Source organism: Chinchilla lanigera, unplaced genomic scaffold (genome assembly GCF_000276665.1).
Source record: "Chinchilla lanigera isolate Chin_1 unplaced genomic scaffold, ChiLan1.0 scaffold00067, whole genome shotgun sequence".
In the NCBI taxonomy this organism is placed as follows: domain Eukaryota; kingdom Metazoa; phylum Chordata; class Mammalia; order Rodentia; family Chinchillidae; genus Chinchilla; species Chinchilla lanigera.
The window spans coordinates 7,016,392-7,039,407 of NW_004955468.1; the positions used below are offsets into that span (position 1 = coordinate 7,016,392).

General features: G+C 46.5%; 2 long non-coding RNA genes across 3 annotated transcripts in view; one reads left to right on the forward strand and one right to left on the reverse strand.

The window, feature by feature from the left end:
• Positions 1 to 6,745: 6,745 nt before the first annotated feature.
• Positions 6,746 to 13,700, forward strand: LOC102007102. The gene is made up of 5 exons (XR_263396.2): positions 6,746 to 7,939; positions 8,407 to 8,529; positions 9,171 to 9,711; positions 11,534 to 11,811; positions 13,167 to 13,700. It is a non-coding gene; the product is annotated as an uncharacterized LOC102007102 (long non-coding RNA).
• The window catches only part of LOC102006893, a 19,195-nt gene continuing 5,883 nt past the window's right edge, over positions 9,705 to 23,016 (reverse strand). For both annotated transcript variants that reach the window (XR_263395.2, XR_001236952.1), the window contains 3 exons: positions 11,737 to 11,819; positions 11,434 to 11,609; positions 9,705 to 10,032 (listed from right to left, as the gene is read on the reverse strand). This is a non-coding gene — a long non-coding RNA (uncharacterized LOC102006893). The remainder of the gene's footprint in view (positions 10,033 to 11,433; positions 11,610 to 11,736; positions 11,820 to 23,016) is intronic.

A 23,016-nucleotide genomic window follows, 5' to 3' on the forward strand; every position in this document is an offset into this window, starting at 1 on the left:
AGAAATTGGATCCCATTTTAGGCAATTTAGCAACTTGCAAAGGCCTGGGTTCAATCCCTGGCATGTGTGTGAGCACATGTACACACACACACACACACACACACACACACACACAAAACCTACTACTTGTATCTTCCCTAATGTGATTAGGCAGTGGGATCTTTGGGTGATAACTAGGATATGGTGTGGTCATGCAGGTAAAGCCATCATTTGTGGGATTTATGTCTTTATAAGGGCCCCATGAGAGCTTGCTTCTTCTTACCACCATGTTAGAAAACACCAAAAAGTTTTCTATAAACATGGAAGCAAGCCCTCATCCAGAAGCCACCTCAGTCATGGACTTCCTGGCCTCCAGAACTTTGAGAAATAAATTTCTGTTGTTTATAAGCCATTTGTTCTATTCCATTCTGTTATAGTAGCCTGAACAGGCTAAGACAGAAATTGCTACTGAGAATTAGGATGCTGATGGGACAAATACAGTCAAAGGACCCTGAATGATGGATAGATTTGGAAAAATGCATCAAGTGACCTCATAGTTGTGCAAGCACCATACAGCGTACTCACACAGACTAAAATGGCTGTGATGTCGCCAGGCATGATTACGACCCAGCGGGACCACTCTTACGTATGCAGGATTTCGTTCACTGACACATTGCTATGCAGCATATGACTGCCACTAAAAGTATAAAAGCAGCTTTAGGAGCAGGTAACAAGTAGACAGGCAGGAACAATTCTGAGGTCTGTGATAGGAAAGGTCTGTATTGCAATGAGTGGATCATTCGGGTGATTCTGGTGAAGACAAGGGTAAAAAAAAATAACCCAGAGAGATCTAGGAAGCCCTCAATCTACCAGGCAAACACCTAATTTCTCCTGAGCAGAATATTGATATAAAAACTATAGATGGTCAGACTAGCCTGATGAGGTTTCAGGTAGAAATGACAAATACCTTATTGGAAACTGGAGGCAAGTCCATGCCTGTTAGAAAGTGGCACAGAACTTAGCCAAATAGTCCTCATGTTCTGCTGTTTTATGGACCAAGTGCGCTTGTGAAAGATCTAGTTGGATATTTAACTGAAGCCATTTCTAAGCGACATATAGAAGGCACACGCTGGCTCCTCCTGACTCGTTCTAGTAAACTGTGGGAAGAGAGAAATAGCTCACAATGCCATTATTATTCCAAAGGGAACAGAATTTAAAGAAGTTTTAAAAATCCTCAGCCTATCCAAATTAAAAGGAAGGAGAAAAAGCCATTCAGGAGAGGAAGCAAAGCAGATGGCGAGGCAACATTTTCATGAGGAGACTAGTCTCCATCTCTACAGAAAACAGGGGCTATTGTTCAAGACAATGGAATAATGACCCAGAAGGCAATTTAGCAGTCATCAGGGTTGCCTCTCCTATCATAAGGGAACTGGAAAGGACCTCAGGGTCAAAGTGGTTTCAGAGGAGTCCACCTCAAGCCTGTGGGATTTTATATCATAGATTCTGTTTACTGTTCTCTAACATCCTACTCTAGCTGCTCCAGGTGCAGCTCCAGTGGGCCCTGTGTGGTGCTGCCCCAGTGGCTACCCCACTGGACACTCTAGATGGAAAATTTAGGGATATTCCATGAGACACGCTTTCTGTGCTACACCAAGTACATGGGCTGTGAGGTTATGGCCACACCCACCTAGATTTCAAAGGACACCCAGCAGAGCAAGAGGCTCAGGGTGGTACGCAAGAACAGTTGTGGGCAGAGACCTATGTCCATGGGATAGTAAGGCCATGCAGAGGCAGAGGCGTCACCCATAGCCCCCATAAAGCACTGCCCAGCAGAGACCTGGCAGTCTAGCAGTGGGGCTAGCCCTCCGTGAAACCAGGGGAGCAACTCGGGTGATTCCATCCTTGAAGAACTATAGGTACCAGACTCTAGCCTTGGTGATGCACTTCCTGCATGTGAACTCAAAGCAGAGTGGGGACCACAGCTCCAGCGGGCCCAGAGGCAGAGCATCAAAGCCAAGATTATTCTTAAGGCTTAATGCTGGCTATGTTGGGTTTTAGACTTACTTGGTACCCATTCCCCCTTTCTTCTGTCCTGTTTCTGCTTTTGGAACAGAAATGTGTGTTCTATGCCTGTCCCACCACTGTAGTTTGAAAACACACATCATGTTGGTTTCACAGGTTCTGGAGAGCAATTTGCCTCAGGATGAATCATATTCTCAGTCTTAGCCATATCTGATTTAGATGGTATTTACATGAGATTTTGGACTTAGATTTTAAAGTTGGTGCTAGAACAAGTTAAGACTTTGGTCGAGGTGTTGGGATATCATAAATGCAATTTACAATCAAGAAGGACATGAGTTAAACAGTGGTATACTTGTCAAAGTCTGCCTTACAGAGACTCCATTAAACACAGGGACACTTGGGCAGTAACTTTTCCCAACCTATAATGGATGTCAATGTAGATGCACTGGGAAATTGGGGCCTCCTCAACACAACACTAGGTTCTTTAGTTTTAAATCTTGGGTTCCAAAAAGGGGCACTCCCACGAGAAGAGTCTCACTGAGCTACAAACTTGCTGTGCATGGGTATTTCAGATGTTTGTGCCGAGGGCTCAGCCAGCAAGAAGTACAGTCAACATTCTAGCAGAGTTCTTGACCTTGATCATAAGGGGCACATGAGGCTGCTCCTATACAGTATGCAGACAGCAGAGGGATGTGTTGGCAACCGGGTGATCTACTTGGGCACCTTACAGCATTCTTTCTCCATGCTAGTAAGTGAACAAATGCAGCAATCCTCACCTGAGACCAGAAACTCAAACCACCATGCATTTACAGATAAAGAGCTGGGTAACGGGCCCACACAAACCAGTGAGGCCAGCACAAGTGCTAGCTAAGGCTGAGGAAAGTAGACCAGAGAGTGATGCAGCCAGGTGCTATCCATTAGTACCAAGACCAGTTGTGGCAGCAGGAGCTCTAGTTAACCCCAAGGATGGTCTCCTTCTAAGTTTCCCTTAGGGTGAACATCCATGGACATCCTGTGGGGACTGCTCCATGAAAAAGTGGATCCGAACAGCAGAAGGGATAGCCAGCAGTGGACAGTATGACTGTTTCCAGATCCCTTTCCCAGGATGGCGTATAGCCCCAGCTCCTGGGGTTCAGGAGATGAGCTCCAGCTGGCAGTTTTTTACTGAACTGCTTCAACTGCAGAGTGCCTCAACCAGTGTCACCACACATCCAGTGAACTGTTGACAAAGAAGTGTAAAAGACTGCTTTCTCAGCCTCTGAGCCATTCTAGAAAGCCCATATCATTCTAGAGCTTACAGCAGGGGTAGCCATGAATGTCATTCTCCCTCTGTGGAGTCCTTTTCTTCCCTTCCTGCTCCCAATTGTGCATTCCCAGAGTGCCCTCTAATGTACCCCAATACACCTCCCACATGTGAACTCCCACCTCCAAGCTACTTCAAGGGAGTCTTACCTGTAGCATTTAGAACATCAGACACAATTTGGAGCACCTAACAGGTATACATCCATTTCTTCCTCAAACAGCCCTACCTTGTCTTATATATGAGGAAACTAGACAAACAGAGAATAAATTACTTGGCTACAGTCAGAGTCAGTAAAATACAAACCTATTTGCAAACATAACAGACAGACCTCAGAGCTCAGGGGGAGAGAAATATGTGCAAATGCAAAATCCTTGGGAAGTGCAGGGGCATTACAGCCTTCCACTTAGCTGTCCAGATAGGAATGGCAGTCCACACTCCTAGCAATGTACCTGACAACAGAGCAGCAGACCTCAGACACCAAACTCTAGAAAGTCAGAAAGGGACGACTTCAGTGCAAGATACGATGTAGGAAAGGGTGGCCGAAGGCTGGCTGAGACAGAGAGTGTCATCTGGACATGCCCTCATGAGGCCTTCAGAAAGGTTCTATTGCTAAGTGGGTAATTTTCACTCAGTCTAGAACAAGGATTCATGACCATTCCAGCTGTGAAGTGTCTATATATCACTCCACTAGCTAACAAGTACCTGCCCCAGACCAGTCCCTGAGCAAAGGGCATGTGTGGCCCTCCACCCGACTGGGAATTGGAGCCTGGAATCCGCTGCATATGATGACCTACTCAGACTGTCCCCACTTACCTTTGGGTAAAGTGATTCCATCAAGACCATCTATGTAAAGGCAATCCCATCCCCTGGCCCACTCCTGATCCCCAACTGCTGCATGAAAGGAACCTCCTGTCCTCTACCACCAACTTTTAGATTCCACTCAGGCCACCTAACAGGTCATAATTTTAAAACTCTTAAAAACATTCCAGTTTCATTTGTATACTATAGAATGAGTCTTGGCACATATCTATTTTGATTAATTCTCTATTAATTCATTTGTTTTGTGCTTCCTTCTTGCATTCAGTAAATGTTCAATGAGAGATGCTTCCTCTCTTCCTGGAAAAAACAATCTTATACTGGAGAAGGCATGTGAACAGAGAAGGTTCTATAAACAGAGGAGTGCTAAATAAAACAATTGGGAAATACTGATTGGGAGCTACGGTCCTCCTTCAAAATGATAGGTACTCTCTTCTGGTCCTCCAGAGCCTTCAGATTTCTCTTCTGACCTGCTTTTCGACGCCTGTTTAGTAGAGCTCCCCAGTTGCCACCATTCTGTAGTGATGGTGCTGCATTTACCTTCTTGCTCTTTCCATCCTGTAGTCTTGTTTCTAAATGGACCCCCACTTGTCACCTCTTTTCACCTGTGCTCAGCTCCTGCCTCCTGGGCTGGACAGACCTCCCTCCTCCATCCCTCTGAGAATGACCACCAGCCCTAGAGGGCAGCAGGTAGGGCTCAAGGGTCTTCCCTTTAGGAAGGGATCCCTTTTAGACAGACAACTGGATCTCAGCCCTACTCAGCCTGTCCCTCCTTCCCTGGAGCACCTATTTACCATCTACCTGCTTCTGCAGCCGGCCCTACTCCTACTGCCCTCTCAGTTCTGGCTTCTGCAGGGCTCCACTGCCAAACAGGAAAAGGAAATTAAGATTAGCCCCATGCATCCATTAATTCTAACATGGAAACTTCTCTCCAAATAGATCTGCTCTTTCCAGTTCTGCTTCTCAACAAGCAAATACTGAGGGGTTTTCTTCCTGCTGATTTGGTGTCCCATAGTGAAAGAGAGAGGAGAGGAGGACATAGAAGTCAAGAGAGGAGGGGAGGAGGGGACAGGGGAGAGGGAGAAGGAGGAGGACAAGGTAGAGAAGAGGAGGGAATGGAAAGAAAGGGAGGGAGGGAGAGAGACAGAGACTGACTATAATCAGTGGGTAGTGTCTGAAAATAACTTAAATATTAAAGAAGGGGTTGCTGTGCTGCCTTGGTGCCAGAGGTGCCCATGTCCTCCTTTTCCTTCCCATTTCTGGGTCCCCTGCTCTATGGCTCCCTGCATCACCTTCCTCCAAGAACGCCCCTTTGGGACTCTTCCCCACCTCCGGTGCTGCCAGCCAGACATCCTGACTGAGCACCTCTGCCTTGCGAGCTCAGCCGCCCTGCTTCAGGCTCACACACGGCGCGCCCTCCATGCGACCTGCTGATCACTGCCTCCCCAGGGGACTGAAACCACAACTGAGCTTCCCACACCTCCCGCTCCCGCCCCTGGTTCTGACACCGAGCCGTCGCCTCTCCATCACACTGGCCTCGGCTGAATTCCTGGCAGCGACCATCTGTCTCGTCAATCTCATTATTGCGGAATCCATCAAACGCTTCTCCACGCCAAAAGTGATAGCTAAGGACATTGTACTAAATTGTCAGCCCCACCCCGCTTTTCCCAAAAGGCCTCCAGTATTCACTAATTTATTCTTTTCTTCTCTCATTTGAAAAAGAGGAAGGAAGAGCTGATCACGTGTCAGGCACTGAACTTGGCACGAGGGTGGCAGTGAGCAAGGTAGATGTGATCCCCAGCACCAGAGATGTCCACTGCTAGAATAATCAAATAAGTCATTGCAGGCGATCTAAATGGTAATCAGGAAAAGAGGAGGGTTGCTGAAGATTCAGCCTTTATCTTTATCAAGAAGCAAGTCCCTGCATCATTTCTCAGCCTCCTCGCCTGGGTGCATCCATCCATTGCCACAAGCCAGCCTCTATCAATTGAGGAAAGCCAGCTGGAGGGGAAGGGAGGACTCCAGCACGCTGGCAGAAGGCTGGAAGCCTGGTACTGGCCACGGGAAAGGTAGGGTGAGTGTCTGCTGTGGCTAGTCTCCACACGAAGGCAGAAGCTGACCATGAGCCCAGTGGGTGGCCTGGTGTTAGCATTCATCACCTGGGACTGCTTTAGTTAGCTGGTGAAACATCGCTGTTTTATTTGGAGGAAGGGGATCAAGCATACTCAAGAGGGGATTTCCCACTCCAGCATTCCCCTTGAGGTGCACCCTAATCATGGCAAGGCTCTGGGAAAAAAAAAAAAAAAAAAAAAGAAATACATAAGAAAAACCTTTAGTCCTCTGTAAGTCCCACAAGTGCCTGAGAAAATAAGGCTCCCAGGCAGGGGTTTCTGCCTTCACCCTCATCCGCATGGGACCCCTCTGGAGCCCAGAATGTTCCTTCCCCCAACATGCAATAAAGAGCCAGAGCACAGGCAATTTCCTTTCAAATTAAGAAATACAAATATTTCTGGCATGAAGAAAACCCAAGCAGCAACTCAGAAAGTATGCGGTTAAGTCTCTCTTATCAATTTACAATATAAAAACATCTCATGCATATAAAAGTGAATTTTGGTAGCAGCGGACTCACAACCATTCCTGGGTGTTTTTCCGCACCCAGGTTAGTACATATTTACATGTTGAATGCACACAGGATTATGCCGGGGCCAAATACTGAAAGAAAACATGCGGTAAATGGTTGCTTTAATAAGTCCTGTTCCATTGAAAGGAAATAAAACCTGAGTATTAATGAGATATAATTATATATTTAAAATCTTTTCCCTTGTGCAGTATATAGGATTAATGCCAGTAAACTCACAAACTGCAACATTCTACTCCATTACATCTGCAATGATTAGAGATAGTTTGAACATCTGGCATATAATCTGTGATAGAAAACAGCATTCTGCAGTTTAATGGACGTCTGGAGGCTACACATATCTGATTTTATTTCTTTCTGTTAACTCTTTCATGAGAGAAGAAGAGTTCGTTCCCGGGACGCCTCTCTTTCTTTCCTTCTTTGAACAGCGGTCTACACAACTCTCAGGTTCCCCTGCAATCTGTCACATACTCTTTGTATTTTCAACGGGGAGCTCAAAATGGAAGCCACCCGAATTCTCCAAAGTTATATATAAACAGCACAATTGAGCAGCTTTAATATTCAGATTTTAAAACCTTTACGAACCTCTACCCATGGAAACTCAGACAATTTCCTCATTATCAGTGAAATCTAAAACGCAAAACTGAAGCTGGATTTATGATTTCTCACAAATTTCAAAGGCGCTCTCCCCACACTCTCTGAATGCTGTTCCCTTTCATAATTGTGTATGTGGGTTCTCTCCTGTCAAGAAAAAGGATTTCAATATTTGTACACTTTTGATGCTTCTTAAGTGTGAGTAGGTAAGAATGTCTTTGACTGGCACAGGCTTTCATTGAAAAAAATTAGATGATTTTTCTGCCTCCTGTAGGGTGTGTTTAGCCCCAAGCTAAACAAGGAAAGTTTTAGTCCTACTGGATTTCTACAGGGAAAAGGAAGATCCTTTGTTGAAATGGGAGAGAGTGACAGCACTAGCTTTTGCTTTATTTACTGAAATATTGGCTAATGGCAGCACCTAAGGAAACTGTGAACTTGGCCTTTGTGAAGAGTCACAAAGAATGACTGACATGCAGCCTAAGCACACCGGGTGCTGTCACAGAAGGGCCACAGCATGGGAGAGCCCTGCGACAGAGTGCTCCGGAGGCTCCACTTGGTGTGAGAACATGCATGGAAAGGTGCCAGTGGTAAGTGGATTTGGGGGTGAAATAATCATTTTCATGCCTCAAATTTAATGGCTGGTGCTGAATGTTGTAATAAAGGCCATAGTTACTGCTCATAACTACAGGTGTAATAAGGCAAGATACTGGGCCTTCAGACCCTTCCAGCAATAATTCATGTGGGAATTAAGAAGCCTTAATGAGTCGAATGTGTCACTTGGGACCTCAGAAATATAGTTCTTAGAAAAGAAAAAAGGACTCGCTGGAATTGAAATTATGGGGACATTTACCAGAGACCAGGAATGCAGCTTTTCTCTTCCCAGGTTTTTGTTCCCAGGGCTTCTGCGCCTGGCACATGTGCTGCTAATAATAGCAAATTTTAAGCTCTTTGAGGACAAGTTCTTTTGAGCTAATCTCAAGGATTTTCAGACAGAGACAAGTCTGTGGCCCACAGGATATTTGGCAACGTTTGGAGACATTTTTGTTTGTCACAGCTTATAGGAGTGGATGTGCTATCAGCCCCTAGGGTCCAGGTTGAAGACGCTGCTGTAGACAACACCACACAGGACCGCCTGCATGACAGAGTTTAAAGACCCATAATGTCAACAGCAGCACAGGTGAGAAACCCTTTAAACATGGTCCTATTGAGCGATTTTTCCGGCTTTCCAAGGCATGCCCTTTACAAGACAGATTCTGTCTCTGGCCTTCACGGGGGACGACAGCTTCTATTACTCAGGTACTAAGTGGAGAGGTATCCCCATCCTTTGCCCAGGATGGATCCTCTAAACATGACTTGGAGGCCTTGAGATTCCTGATCAAGCAGCTTTTATTAATCTGCTACCAAATAATTTGCAGTCAGTGAAAATTCAGGTATGGACCAGACAGATGTATCTTGCCCTACCTGTGCACAAAAGACCTGCTGAGTGTAGTTCTGTGCACAGACCCTGTGGGGTACCATTTTTACAATCTTTTCAGTCAAGCAGTTTTCAAGTGTCTCAGACCTACCCTGGGGAAGCAGGCATTTCCCATGCTGGTGACAAGTGGTCCTCCTGGTCCTTCAAGAGCGCAGGTTCAGCAGGACACCCACTTGTCCACACTTTGTAGCCATTAGCACCAGCTACTGAACATACTCAGATTTAATGAAAGGTTTTGTTTAAAAATAATCCTAGAATCCTGATTTTTTTTTTTTTTTACCCCTTAAAACTGGACTAGTGTTTGTACCAAATAACAAATGAAGAGTTTCTTTCTCCATCCGCAGTTCTCGGCATTAATGTGATCCAGATGTCAAGTCAAAATCAACTCCAGCACCAACCTCATGAGCTGGGATATGTCCAAAATCCTCCTGGAGAGTCCCAGGGTGCAGGACTCCAACTTCCGGCACTGGCCAAATTCAGGAGATCCTGAGGTCTTCACTTCCACTTTAAATGCCTTCTGCTGTCTGCCAGACCCTTCCACCTCCCACCCAGAGTAGCACTCGCTGCAGGAAGCTGCCCCCAGGACTTCACTAGCAACCCAGAGGAATAGCATGGAGGAAGGAGAGGAAGGTGGGGGCACTTCCACAAAGCAGACCCTATAAAACTCAATGACAAATTTGTCTATTGGATTTCATCTCTTTCCTTATTAGCAAGACACCTCTCTCTCCAGTAGCTCAAACAAATAAACTCATACTTACATTCACAGACCCCAGTGTGCAAAGCAAGTTAGCGCCCTTCCTGCAAGGCTTGCCTGCCATGGCTTTGCCTCTGCTCTCGGAATCAGCAGCCATAGACTTCATCAAGTCTCCAAAGTTCAGCTCCCAGGTACGTATTCTTAGCAGGCAGAAAGGGCTTTATTTACTTTTGCTTTCAAATATTTTTCCCATTATTTCAAAATAGGGTAGGTAAGGCTGACCCTGACTTCCCAGAGACTGGATCAGGTGACATTCCATTGTCTGTCCCCCTGAGCAAGTGACTTTTCTCTCCTTCCTCTCTAATGGTACCTTTCCTGGTGATTAGAGCACTTGATTATTTGGTTGAATATGTGTCTTCCATTAAACTCAGAGTTCCAAGAGGGACAAAGACCAGGCTAATTTCTTGCTGACCTCTAACAAAGTGCCTGGTGGACAGTGCAGCGTCACCCATCTGTGTGGGAGAGGGAGACAGGAAAAGGTTGTTAAGGACCAGGCTGCAGGGTAGCCTTTCATCTCACCTTCACTCTCGGGGTATCTGTGTACACGTGTAGGTGTGTGGGTTGCTGGCCTCAAATACTGGACCACAGGACACAAAAACTGTAACAGTCTCTTGTTTGTTGAGATTCTCAAGACACAGAAGCTAGAGAAGAAGTGAGTTGCCCTTTATTTGGTTTCCTGCCTACTGAAGTGATATGGAAGCAGGCATTTTTGTCAAAGTCTTCTGGGCATTGCAATAGAGCTTCTGGGAACTTTCTCTCAGGAGACCTAACCTCCCTTCTGTACTGTCCCACACCAACCTGCCTCCCCAAAGTCTCCTCAACCACTGCCTCCAATCTCCAGGACCTGGTCTCTGAGGTATAGAAGTGTTTTACAATCCCAAAGATCCTAAAGGTAAAGGTCTATACACCCGCATGTAGAGCCTATTCTAGTGACATCAGCTCCCAGCATGCACTTAGTCTCAACAGGCCCCATGGCTGCTATATCTTGTCCAAATGTAAGACCATCCCTGAGGGCCACAACTGCTGTCATGCACAGAGTAGGGATTTTTTGCCTTCTGGAAAGGTCCAGGAGTGCATTTGCCCCAGCCACTCTTCCTGAAACTTTCCTGTACACTCCAGAGACAGAAATCTTTGTTAAAGAGGTGCATGGGGTGGGCCGCAGCATGTGCTTTCCATGGAGCAGCCCTTAGTATCCCAAACCCAAGGGGTTCTTCCTTCTCTAGCTCTCAAAGTCCATGGCTGCAATTTATTTTACCCACCTCTCACTCTTAAGCAAAACTGTAAGCTGGATGTGGTGGTACAGGCCTGTAATCCCAGAATTTTGGGAGGCCAAGGCAGACGGATGGGAAGCTGGAGCCCAGGCTGGGCAACTTAGTGATTTATTTATTTTAAAATAGAAAGTTCTGGGGATGTATCTCAGAGTGAAAGTCTAGGTTCAATCCACAGTAGTGCAAAACTAGATTAGATAGATTAAATGATAGATACATTGATAGATAGATAGATAGATGATAGATAGATAAATAGACAAAATTGTCCCAAGCACCTGTTCTGTTCAACCCTTACACTGCAGGGCCAACATAGAAGCAACCAGCTCAGCTAATGTCAGCAAGGGACAGTCAGTCCCCTGGAAGAAAGAGCATGACATGTCACAGCTGATATTACCCAGAACAGGTGTTAAATCCCAGAGTGGGAGACAGGGAACCATAGGGGTGAGGGAGGATTCTGATAGGGATCCCAAAAGACTTCCTGTAGATGTTCCTGCTGTTGGCTCCAGGGTCTTGTGGGACTGAGAGTAGAAAACGGGGAGGGAAATCATCCAAGCAAAGCAAATCAGCTTAAGCAGTTAATCATACCTGCTACACCTTGACTTTAAGTTTTACCCGCATGATAAGGATCTTCCTATGATTTCATCTTTGTTTCCAGTTGATTTATGGAATTTTCTCTTTTATTCAGTTATTGCACATTGACCTGGGCCATTGAAGAAGTGATTCTTCCGAGGTTCTGGAAATGGTGGAGATGGTAGAGCTGCCTGGAAGACGGGCAGGCACTATTCAGGGGAGGATGCTCTTGGAGACCCCGGGGCTGTGGTGTGGACCACTTCAGGGCAGAGATAAGCCAGGGCTGGGAGTGCTTCCCAGCCCTGATGGGGACAGTACCTGAATTCAAGCCTCTGGCCAGTGGCTCCAATTGCCGAGAGGGACAAAGGCTCTCCTCAGCGTTGAGTACTGCAGGTAGATATCTATTGAAAAAAAAAACAAAAATAATCAACTGGTTTCTATTTTATGCTCACTCTATTTCCAAAGAGATTTGAGGCAACTTCCCATAAAAACTGGTGCATCCACTTCTACAGCCTGGTTAAAACACAGGTATATGTTAAAGCCAGATGCTATAAGGAATGGGAAGGTAATGGCTCAGGAACCATCATCTTCCTCCTCCTTCACCTCCCTGTCCTCCCTGGTGTTTGGTGCTTGTAACTTGTGAAGAACTGGTCTCCAGGTGTCCCTTCTATCAGTGATCTGGGCCGGGCACATTGTCTCCACTTCACAGTTGTGCAACCTGAGCAGTTGTGATGAGCTCAGGAGCCAATTGGGAGCAGACATGGTGTGAGTGCCCAGTCCAGATTCTCTTTATTTCCTGCATTTCCCTCCAAGAGCATCTATCGACAGATGTAGCAGGGACCTTGATCTTCAGGCTTCACTGGCGGCCTCCCACCTGATATTCAAAACAAAACGATTTTTCTCACTTTGAAGCAAACCTGTCTAAAGAAACAAGTATTTGCACCTTTTTTTATTTCCCAGTACAGGGGATTGAACCTTTGCACAAGTCACTAAATTGCCCAGACTGGGCTTGAAGTTGTGATCTCCTGCCTCAGGCTTCCAGAGGGCTGGAACTATAGGTTGCACTACCATGTCCACTTAGGACAAGTATCTGCATCTTTCAACAGACTTCTGGGGTCCTTGATCTAATTCCCAACAGCACACCTTGTGCATCACATCTCCAGCTAGAGGTAGTGGAGGGCCCACACTTTTGCCTCCTGCTCTGTGACACTGGGCTGGGCAGAGATGGCCCTTTAAGGGCCAGGTTTGTGTCTGGGATGCAGCCTCCTGGGTTTCTTGGGAAGTCACTGCGGGTCCCACGAATGCCCTATCACAGTATAAAAAAAAAAAAAAAAGAGTAACTGAAGAGTCGGTGTGAGAATGAGGGAGAAATTTGTCCCACTCACCCCTTGTCTAGCACAGGGTGAGTACAATGTGTGAGTGGCAGAACTATTCGCGTCTTGGGTCCAGTTCAGCTCCCAGGCCACCCGCGCCATGGAAAGGCAAGTGATGTCTGCAGAGGCCCTGATTGAATGAGACAAAACACCTGGCCGGAAATGTGTGTCCTCCCATTGTCCCGTGAGACTTTGGCCTATAAGGCTGGTATCCCATGGACCAGAGGCTCATGCATAGCTGAGAAGCAGAGCACACTTTGGGGTCTACAGGAATTCAGTGCCTGCTTATCCCCAGAAGGATCCAAGAAGAGAGAAATGAAGATTTGTGCATTTTTTTTTTTATGTACTGAAATTATCATTCTTTTTTCCTCCTAGAGAAACAGCTCCCACACCTTACGGGAGGGAGCCAGAAACCGAGTGTTATCTAATGCAAATCCATTCTAAGAAGGTTGTGGGGGCCATCTGGTGTCCGATGCAGACAGGGCCTGCTGCGAGATGGATTGGAAGGACAAGGGACAGGGTGAGAGTGAAGGGTGAGGGGGAAGAGGCTGAATCCTTTTCATCCATGTCAAAAAACAGCCCATCGGGAGGATAAAAAGAGGGGGAGAAATCACCTTCTGTTGTGGGAAGCAGATCAAAGCAGAAAAGATAATGTCTCCGAAAAAAAGGGCGGATACAAAGTACGGTTGATGAACAAAGCTGGGGAGAGGCAACAGCTCAGGCCCCTGGGTGCCCAGCTAGACTTAATGACCGTCTGGGTGGGCTCCTTCAAAGACAGAACAAATCCCCACACCATTTGTTAGGGCCTCAGACACACATAGACACCAGGGCTTCCTGCGAGTTTTTTTTCAAGGCTTTGTGTATCCTGAAAAATGTACACCCCCCCCCACTACCACTGGCTTTCTACACAGAGCTGAAATAATTCATCAAATATTTGGAATGTGTAATTAAATATCTAATGCCAATTAGCAAATTACTAATGAAATAATCAGGGGCTTTTATGGTTTATATTTCGGCTCGAATTTTAATTCTAAGTGGTTATTGATTCTAAATAGAGTAGAATCTGAGTTGCAAAACGTTAGGAAGGTTTATGGGTGCGAAACAGGAAAGAGAAGAAAGGTGTCAGGGTTGTATTGGGGAGCGCTGCCAGGCAACCATCCTCATGATCCTCTGGCAGTGTGTGCTGGGGAGTGGCCTGAGGCCTCTGGGGTGCCACTGTCCCTCATCAGCAGTGACATTTAAAAGAGACCCAGAGGTTCCTGTAGGGGGCATAAATGCAGCACACATTTGCCATCATGGGGTGTTATGGGTCATGGTTATACAGTTATAACTGATTATAGACTGATGAAATGACACCTTGCCAGGTGTGGTGGCACATGCTCATAATCTCAGCGCTTGGGAGGTTGAGGCAGGAGGATTGCTATGAGTTCAAGGTCAGACTGGGCTAAATAATGAGTTCAAGGCCAGCCTGAACTACATAGTGAAAACCAGAAACCACACACGCACACACACAGACACACACACACACCAAAAATGACACCTTACCAGGCTTCCCAGAAACCCAGCTCTCCCAGACTCCAAGTGGGCCAGAATATAGGACCTTTCAAGGTTGGAAGATGACCTCAGCACTCATGGAAGTTTTCATGGTTGGCACGGCAGAGGCTACAAAGTAAACTACTTAACTGTAAGTTTGGCTTGGAGCATGGTGTTCATGGTGTACAGGGAGGGATGCAAGTGTGTATGAATGCATGTTACCTATCGGACACAGGGTTCCATGACTATAGGATACGGAGGTACATGTTTAATAGAGGATATAGCAGCACATAATTTCCTATAGTATAGGGTAGTACACGGTTACCTAGAGGACTTGGAGGTACATAGTTACCCATGGACTGCTGGAGTACATAGTTAAATATGGGATACATACTTATTTATGAGATGCCAGAGTATACAGTTACCTACAAAATGAGGGGGTACACAGTTACTTATGAGAAACAGGGGGTATGCTTATTTATAGGACCTAGGGGTATGTGCTTTCTTATGGAATATAGGGGACACATGGTTCCTTTTGTGACCAAGATACCAATGAATGGTTCTGGAAAAGTTGCTGAAGGTGTGTAAGCCACTTGTGACAACTTTATTTTTCAAATGCCCTTCTTTTCTTCTATGGGAAATGAAGTGATAATCATACAAGAATTTTTAATATTAAAGAAGTCCCCTGAAAGATATTTCTTAGCGGTGTGCTAGAAAAGCTAAAGTTGCTAGAAGGTATGAAAAATAATGCAATTTCATTTTTGTGAGAAATAGTACTTCTCCCATCTTATTTCACCCATTCTATATTTAATAAGATTGATCCTTGCTACAAATAATAATCACCCCTGCTGCCTTTAAATTATCTCATCTGTTCAGGTCCTATTCCTGGAACTTCTTCGCATATGCTACTTTATGGAATTGTCATAACTAGCCTTTGGGCTACATATTCTCATTACTACCATTTCACAGATGAAGAAATGGAGGCCCAGAGAATTTCAACAGCTTAACTAAGTTTGTGAAACTATTAAGTGCTGGAACAGCACCCAAGACACCCATGTACCAGCACTGTAACTTTCACCATGTTATCACTTGCAGAAGGAGATGGTCACTCTAAAGAAACCAATCAGCAAGGTGAGAAGCAAAGCCTTCTTTGGTTTAGGCAACTGAAAGGCAGAGAGAACAGCATTTTGGTTATGACATACAGAAATCCCAAAGGACTTGGAGTTCAGCAGAAACCAGGTTCAAGGACAGATCTAGACCCACCGCCACTAGGCTTCCCAAGCTGGTTCTCCATGGCTGACCATCAAGGAAGGGCTGGCCAGAGCCTCTGCAGGCTCTAATGTGGCCTAGGGCTGGGACAGAGGTGGCCTCCTGGGTGTCTGGCAGGCCTCATGGTTGTCCCTGCTTCTGCTCACACCTGGGCCAGGCCTGTGACAAGACAACCTGACTGCTCTCTCTCTCCCAGTTGTCCACAGCATCTGGTAGCAGGAGGGAGATGGCGCTACTGACAGCTCAGGAGTGATTTAAACAGCTCAAAGGGGAATCTTGGATTTCATTAATTAATACATCAATAGAAGCCAATGGAGAAAAACACGTCTTGTTATCTGGCTTCTCGGGTGCTAGACATGGGCTCATTAGCCTTAAGCATATCAGCCCGATAACACTATTTATTCCATACAGAATAATGATCTACTTTGGGGGAAACACTGCAGTGAACCAAAAACCCGAGTCCATGCATGCTAACATGCAGTGTGCAGGCACCGTGTACCAGCCCAGGTCTGTGAGCCCGTGTGCCACATATGCACACTGCTCTTCACAACAGACCTCCACTTCGGAGATAAGCACAAATAACCCAGCCAAGGTTATGCCTATTATGAGGCAGATGCAAATCTGGGTGAGACAAACACAAAAAGTCTGAGTTCTTTCATGATTCTGTGAAGGTCCACAGAGAGACACCGCTCGAAGTCCTGCCTGCAAAAGGAAGGACAGCAATATAAGGAAAGGAAGAGGGAGGAAAGTGGTCAATCCATATGTACTTCTGGCTGACCATTGGCTAATAAGGAGAACCAATTTAACAGATTGTGCCATTGTGTATTTCTGTTTTAAATTACATGATCTGTTTAATGACTGTCTTCAGAAGGGGCCATTAGAATTACAATGCAGTCCTGAGCCAGTCAGCCTTGAAAGCCAATACGCAAAAGTAAGCATAATGTGATGTTGGGTTAGGCTCACACAAGGTCATTTTGAGAAGTCAAGGGCCCTACTAGAGGAAGTAGCCATCAGTTAAATAATGACCCTATTAACAAGCAAAGAGGTTTATTAAACCACATTGGTGATCAGTGGGCAGGAGTTAGTGCCTTACGTTATCATGTCCGTATTTCTGTGGTTTTCGCTATGAGAGCAAACAACTGCAGGATAAGAGAGCCTTAGGAAGACCTGCCAGTGATCCAGCTCTCCACCAATCAGAACACATCTCTCCATCCCTCTTCCTGTGGGTCCTCCAGGGATGTGCACTCAAAGGAATGATTCAAGAGCCGGGTTCCAGAGCCCTCCATCTCAGGGAGGGCAGGAGTGGACTGACACTGTCATATGCTGCTCAGATCAGAATCAACAGACAACACCAAGAGGAAAGACCATTGACACTGACTCGGAAGAGGCTTTCAGGAGGAGGAAGCACCCTCAGCCCATCCTCAAGGGGAGGAACAGCACGGGCAATAGCTTCTTGGCACGGTAACTTTGGGGATGCTGATTGGAAAAGTGATGAATAAAGCAGGGAAGCCAGGCAAAGCAGGTAATGGAGGCTGGACAAGTAACCAGAAAAACACCCACTAAGGGATCCAGTTGTTCTGTCTTGGGCATTGAGGAGCCGTCTGTAGGAAAGACATGGGACCATCCAACATGACTATGAGCCCCAGTCACTGCAGACAATGAAAGAAGGATACATACTAAAGGAAAGAGTATGTTTTTGTCTTCATAGGTGGTTTTTAACTGTACTTGGAAAATGACTGGTCAATCTCGTGCAGGAAAGTATGAGTTCTTTGGGTGTCATTAGAAATGCCATATAATGCCTAGTGAATTAGTCCCCAGAGGCATAAATATGGCTTCCCTTCCTGTGGTGACAACCCAAGGAAACCACCGTGATGTTTAATGGCAGAAGCTCTGAGTCACACACTGCCTGCAGCAGGATCTTCACCCTCCTCACAATAAAAGGTGCAGAAACAAATGGCTCTTCTATGTGGGCGGCAGCTATGGGAGGCGGGAAAGGGAGAGGGAGAACTGGCTCCAAGAGTCATTAAAAATAATATTTTTTTCAAATTAATAAAATGCAACCGTCCACACTCAAGACCAACAGCTTGTAAAATTGGATTTCTAAAAGATGAAGGGGAAAGGAGGCCAGCACCGGTCAGGAGCAGCTAAACAGAGAATTCAGGAAGGAGGGGCATCACAGATTCTGCCCAAGAAATATTAATGGGTGTCTGTCACACTGACGCTAACATGATCACTCTGCTTGGGAGTGACAGTTGCTAAGTCCCACCACCTGGAAGGCCTAAGTGACAGGAGAGAAGCCAGGTCCCTGCTGCCCTCACTCCCCCAGGCCCTTATATTACAGGCCAATGGGCAGAAGCTCTATGCCAGGGGAAATTACAGTACAATTCCTAGTCTTTCAGATGAGATTCCTTAAAAGCACTGATATATTTTCCTACCTCCTCTCAGAGACCAAGCTTCCATAGAGGAAGAATTCCCAAAATCATCCATCACAGAGAAGGCTTTTAAAATACCTTTGGAGACTGCAATGAAGAAAGAATGGACACCATCAGTGTCCCTGCTTCTGAAGTCCCCGGGAGTGCAGAGGCAGAGGCCAGGCATGCACTGCTCCTCATGCTACCCTCAGCCCAGCACCGACTCGCATATGGTAAATGCTCAGCAAACAACTGGCAATAATATGGTCACCCACAGAGCCTTCCAGAGCCAGCCACCCTCAAGCCTGCCCCTCAGGGTCAAAGTTATGATTCCGTCCCTGTGCAGCCAATGTGTCTAGTTCCCCAGGCACGGTTACCCTACTTTACAAAGTTCTTCGGTTTCCATCCTGTTCAAACCAAGAGATTTTATTACAGAAGAACTCTTTAAAAGTTACATTTCCCCCATGAAATAAGCAAGTTGTATGTTTCCTGGGAGAAGAAAGACTTGAGCATTGTAAGTGCTAAGTGACTACTTGTGAGAGCAGGGCCCTTGTTATGGTTTTGATTTAAATTGTCCCCCCTAGGGGCTGGGGAATATAGCTCAGCGGCATAAGTGCCTGCCTGGCAAGCACAAGGTCTTGAGTTCAATCCCTGGTACTGAAAAATAAATAAATAAATAAATCGTCCCCCCTAAAATTCATTTTTTTTCAGAGATAGGGCTTTCAGGATATGAATCAATCACTAGGGAGCTCTATTTACCTTTCAGTGGATTCATCCTTTAAGGTGGGTCATCAGGGGTGTGACCTGGAAGGGTGTTCTCTGTCCCCAGCTCCTTGCTTCTCTCTCTGCTTCCTGGGTGCCACGGATTAAACACCTTTCCCCCAGCACATCCCTCTCCCATTCCATTTCTGCTTTGGCGACAACTGATCAATGACTGAATCCTCTGAAAATCATGAGACAAAACAACACCGCTCCTCTTTAAGTTGTGGGTGTTGGGTTTTTTGTCTCAGCAATGGGAAATAATTCAGTCCTTTGTGAAGCAAGGCTGAGTAAGTTGGAGTGGGGAGTATGCTTTTTAACGGACAGCACTGGTGTCTTGGTTACTTTTCTCTCATTGCTGGGACAAAATACCTGACACCCAAAGCTAAGGAAGGAAAGGTTTATTTCACTTACAGTTTGTGGAGGTTTTAGTCCATACTTGGCAGGTTACAAAGCAGAGTGGCACATGGCAGAGGGCTACAGCTTATGGGGGCAGAACACAGCAAAAGCAGCAAGCACTAAAAGAGAGGAATGGCGTCAAGCAGCCTCTTCCTCTCCCTTACATATGCAAACTATCCATCCCAGGGCAGGTGTAGCTCTCACATTCATAATCAATCAAATTCCAAAAGCCTGCCCCATGACCGCATGAGGCTTTGGGGGTACACACAGACACAAACCATAACAACTGGCAAGCAGATCAACCAACTCAGGAAACAGTGGTGTGGTATCCTGCTGCCCAACCTCCTGCTCCATAGACCCCCAAAGCCCACTCTCTGTATTAGTTGATTTTATGTTGCTATATAACAAAATATCCGAGGCTGAGTGCTTTATAGGAACAGGAAGTTCATTTAGCTCACAGTTCTGCAAGTTGTAGACCATGTTGCTGGTATCAGCTTTGAATAAGAGTCTTACGCTGTGGGTGACATCATAAGATGGGCTGCAAGCAGGACAGTAACCTGGAGAAAGACTGTCACATGGTGGAACAGTAAAAGAGAGAATGGAGAGGGGCTAGGGTCACTGTCCTGTAAGAGCCCACCCTGGCCCTTCCTGTCTACCAGCACTGATGAGAGATGTGGCTGTCCTGGGCCAGTCACCTCCCAGTTCTTAAAGGTTTCACCCCCTTTCAACACCCTCTCCATCACATCGGAGAACAGGTTTCTAGCACATGAGGCTTTAGGGGAAAAGCCATACTGAAAGCATACCACTTGCCCCTCCATGAGGCATGTGATTTTCCACAATTATTCCTCCTGCTCCCCACACCAGCCTGCTGCTTCCACCCAGCTATCGCTACCAATCTAGTATCATCATGTGGTCGGTCTATTCTTCACATCCCCACACCCATACCACAACATTCACTGATGACTTCCTGTCCTCCACCCAGAGGCTTCCTGGATATCTTTGCTGCTCATGAGCCCATGGACCTCCCAAGTTGCCAGCTCCCGTCACTCCCATGCTTAGCTTCTCCCAATCTCCTTCCCCCTGTCCTTCTCCAATCACCCCACTGGCTGCATAAGTACCCACTGTCCCCACTTGCTTAAAAGGTGACTTTTTCAGTAATTTCTCCTCGGCTTCTTCTCTGTCCATCTTGTCCCTCCAGGAGAACCCAAGCTCTCCAAAGAGAGAGGCATCTTCTCTGCCCAGGTGTCCCTCAATGCCAAGCACAGACAATGCATGAGATGGATTCCTGGTGTATTCGCAGTGATGTAAGTCATTCAGTAGGTGCAGAGTGACTGATCCTGCAGCAGGGAGTCCAGGCCATTTTCCCTTGACAAATGTTGAGCCATTTGCTCTCAAAAGTGATTGCTCCACTTATCGCCAAGGAGGTGGAAGCTGGGGCACCCTGCTGCAGACTGAATATTTAGGTCTCCTCAGAATGAATGTGTTGAAAACGAATCCCCAAAGTGCTAGAATTTGGAAGCAGGGATTTGGGGAGGAGATAAGGTCATGAGGGCAGAGATCTCATGAGTGGACCTAGTGCCTGTATGAAAAAGGACCCCAGAGAAAGCCCTTCTGCTTTCACATATGAAGACACAACAAGGCAAAGATGGCTGTCAATGAGTCAAGAAGTGAGCCTCACCAGGCACTGAATCTGCCAGCACCTCGAACCGGGAGTTTTCAGCTGTTGAATTAGGAGAAGTAAACTTCTGTGGCTTACAAACCACAGAATTCACCGCATTTTCATATCGCAGCCCTCACTGATGAAGACACACCCTGCATCACCTTCACAATTAGTCTGGTTCAGGCAGGAGCTGTGCCGCAGAGGAGAACGTTCCTGAGACTCTGGTGGAGCAAGACTCCGCCATGCTGGCCCAGCTCTATTCTTAGCCACGCTCACAGCCGTTCTGGGGAGAAGGCTGGTTGTTGTTAAGCTTCGGCAGCGTCTGGCTTTCTCCGTCCAATCTTCGCTGCAGCCTTCTGTTTCCGCCTTCAGGTACATGATTCGTTCCTGTCCTTGTATCAAAGTGGGGAGGGGGGCCATCTGGAAGAGGTGCCGCATCCTCTCCTCACTCGGCTCCAGCTCCGCTGTATTCCCGACTCCCACCTCCGTTATCTGGGCCTTCATGTTATTTTTACAAGACTTGGCTCAAAGTCCAGATTAGCATTGTCTTATTAGAGCCTGAATGATTTTCCTTCTCTGGGGTGGTCACCATCTTCATGGGTGGATGAAGTTCCCTTAGATCAGGTCCAGGGTGACGTGCCGAGACAAGTCACAGGCACCCACACTCCAGGCGCAGTCACTGGCTCTGTGTCCCATCTGGACAAAGACTCCTTCTAGGCTGCCTTCTAGCCCCTGAGGCCCTGCCAAGAACAGGCTGCTGAGACTCAGAGCTCTCTCTCTGAGGCTACACTGCAGGAAGGAAGTACACTGCCTGTCAGTCTTTGGTATAGGTTACAACCCAAGGAAGAAGGCAGAATGCGCATTTAGAGTCCTCTGATCTCACTGTAACTTCGTTCATTCATTCATTCAGTACTTATTCATATATTTAGCTCGTGAGTTCCTGGACGAGCTCAAGTTTCCCCATTAAGCAAGCACTTTGTGGACCATGGGCATGGGGGCCAGCAGCTCATTAAAGAGACAGTCCCGGGAAATACAAATGAAAGAGCAGAACTGTGAAAACAGGAAAGGAATAAAGACTGCCTTTGGTGTACTCATGAGGTTTTTACCACTGAGTATAAGGAAGGGCTCAGTCTTGTGTCTCTGAGGACCTGGGGAGAACCCAGGGTCAAGGGACATAGTCACTGACCCCTATCTCCCATTGATTGAGAGTTCTTTTGGGGACATTAAGTCCCCAGCACTTTCACTTCTTATAAGTGTCTGAGCAAGCTCCCATGGTTCTTCAGGCAGAAAAATCTGTCAGTGGCTGGGCAGTGTTCATGGAAGTTACAAAAAGATTCAAAGGGAAGGGCAGGGGACACAGAGTAAAGCACCAAGAACATGTACTTCTGGCCATGTTGTTCATTTTGCTGATGCTGATCAGATGCTAGCACCAAGGACCAGGAGGATGCCCCGATTTGGCTCTGAACCCTTTTGCCATCCAAGAACCAACTGTATTTTTTGATGGTTTGAAAGCCGTCCTTACAGGAAGCCTCTGGGGGGTAGTGTGGTTCTGTTGGTCTGGAGTTTAAGTGTGGCTCTGGGGCCACAACTCTGCCTTATCCATGGATTCATTGATAAATGTGCAAACACGAAGCATAAATGAGGCTCCTCTCATGGGTCTAGGGATGAGCCAGCCAAGGCCCCTGTCCCCAAATGACCCATCCAAGTCTAGGTGGAAACAAACACAGCCCACCGTGGCGTGCTGCAGTCCAAAGAGATTTGCTGTGGGATCACAGAATAGAAATTGCAATGGACCCACAGCGGAATAGTAAAGACTCAGTGGAAGAGATGATACCTAATTTTATACCATTATGAACAGCAGTGATTGAGGATTCCTTCTGCCAGTTACAATTTTAATTTTCATTTGGAAGGCCAGGGCTGCAGCAGGATGGATCTCCTTCCCAGGCAGGCTGACTTCTGTCAGTAACAGAATCTGTCACTCTCACCCTGATCTGCATGGCAGTGAAACTTGTTCAGAAATCACAGCGAGGGCATCCTAGTACACCCGCCTACAGAAACTTTATGCCTCAAGCCAAGTCTTCGGTCTTCACCCATTCAAGCTTTTTTTTTTTTTTTTTTTGGTTTTTCTCTGGTACCAGGAACCGAACTCACGACCTTGCGCTTGCCAGGCAGGCGCTTTTGCCGCTGAGCTAAA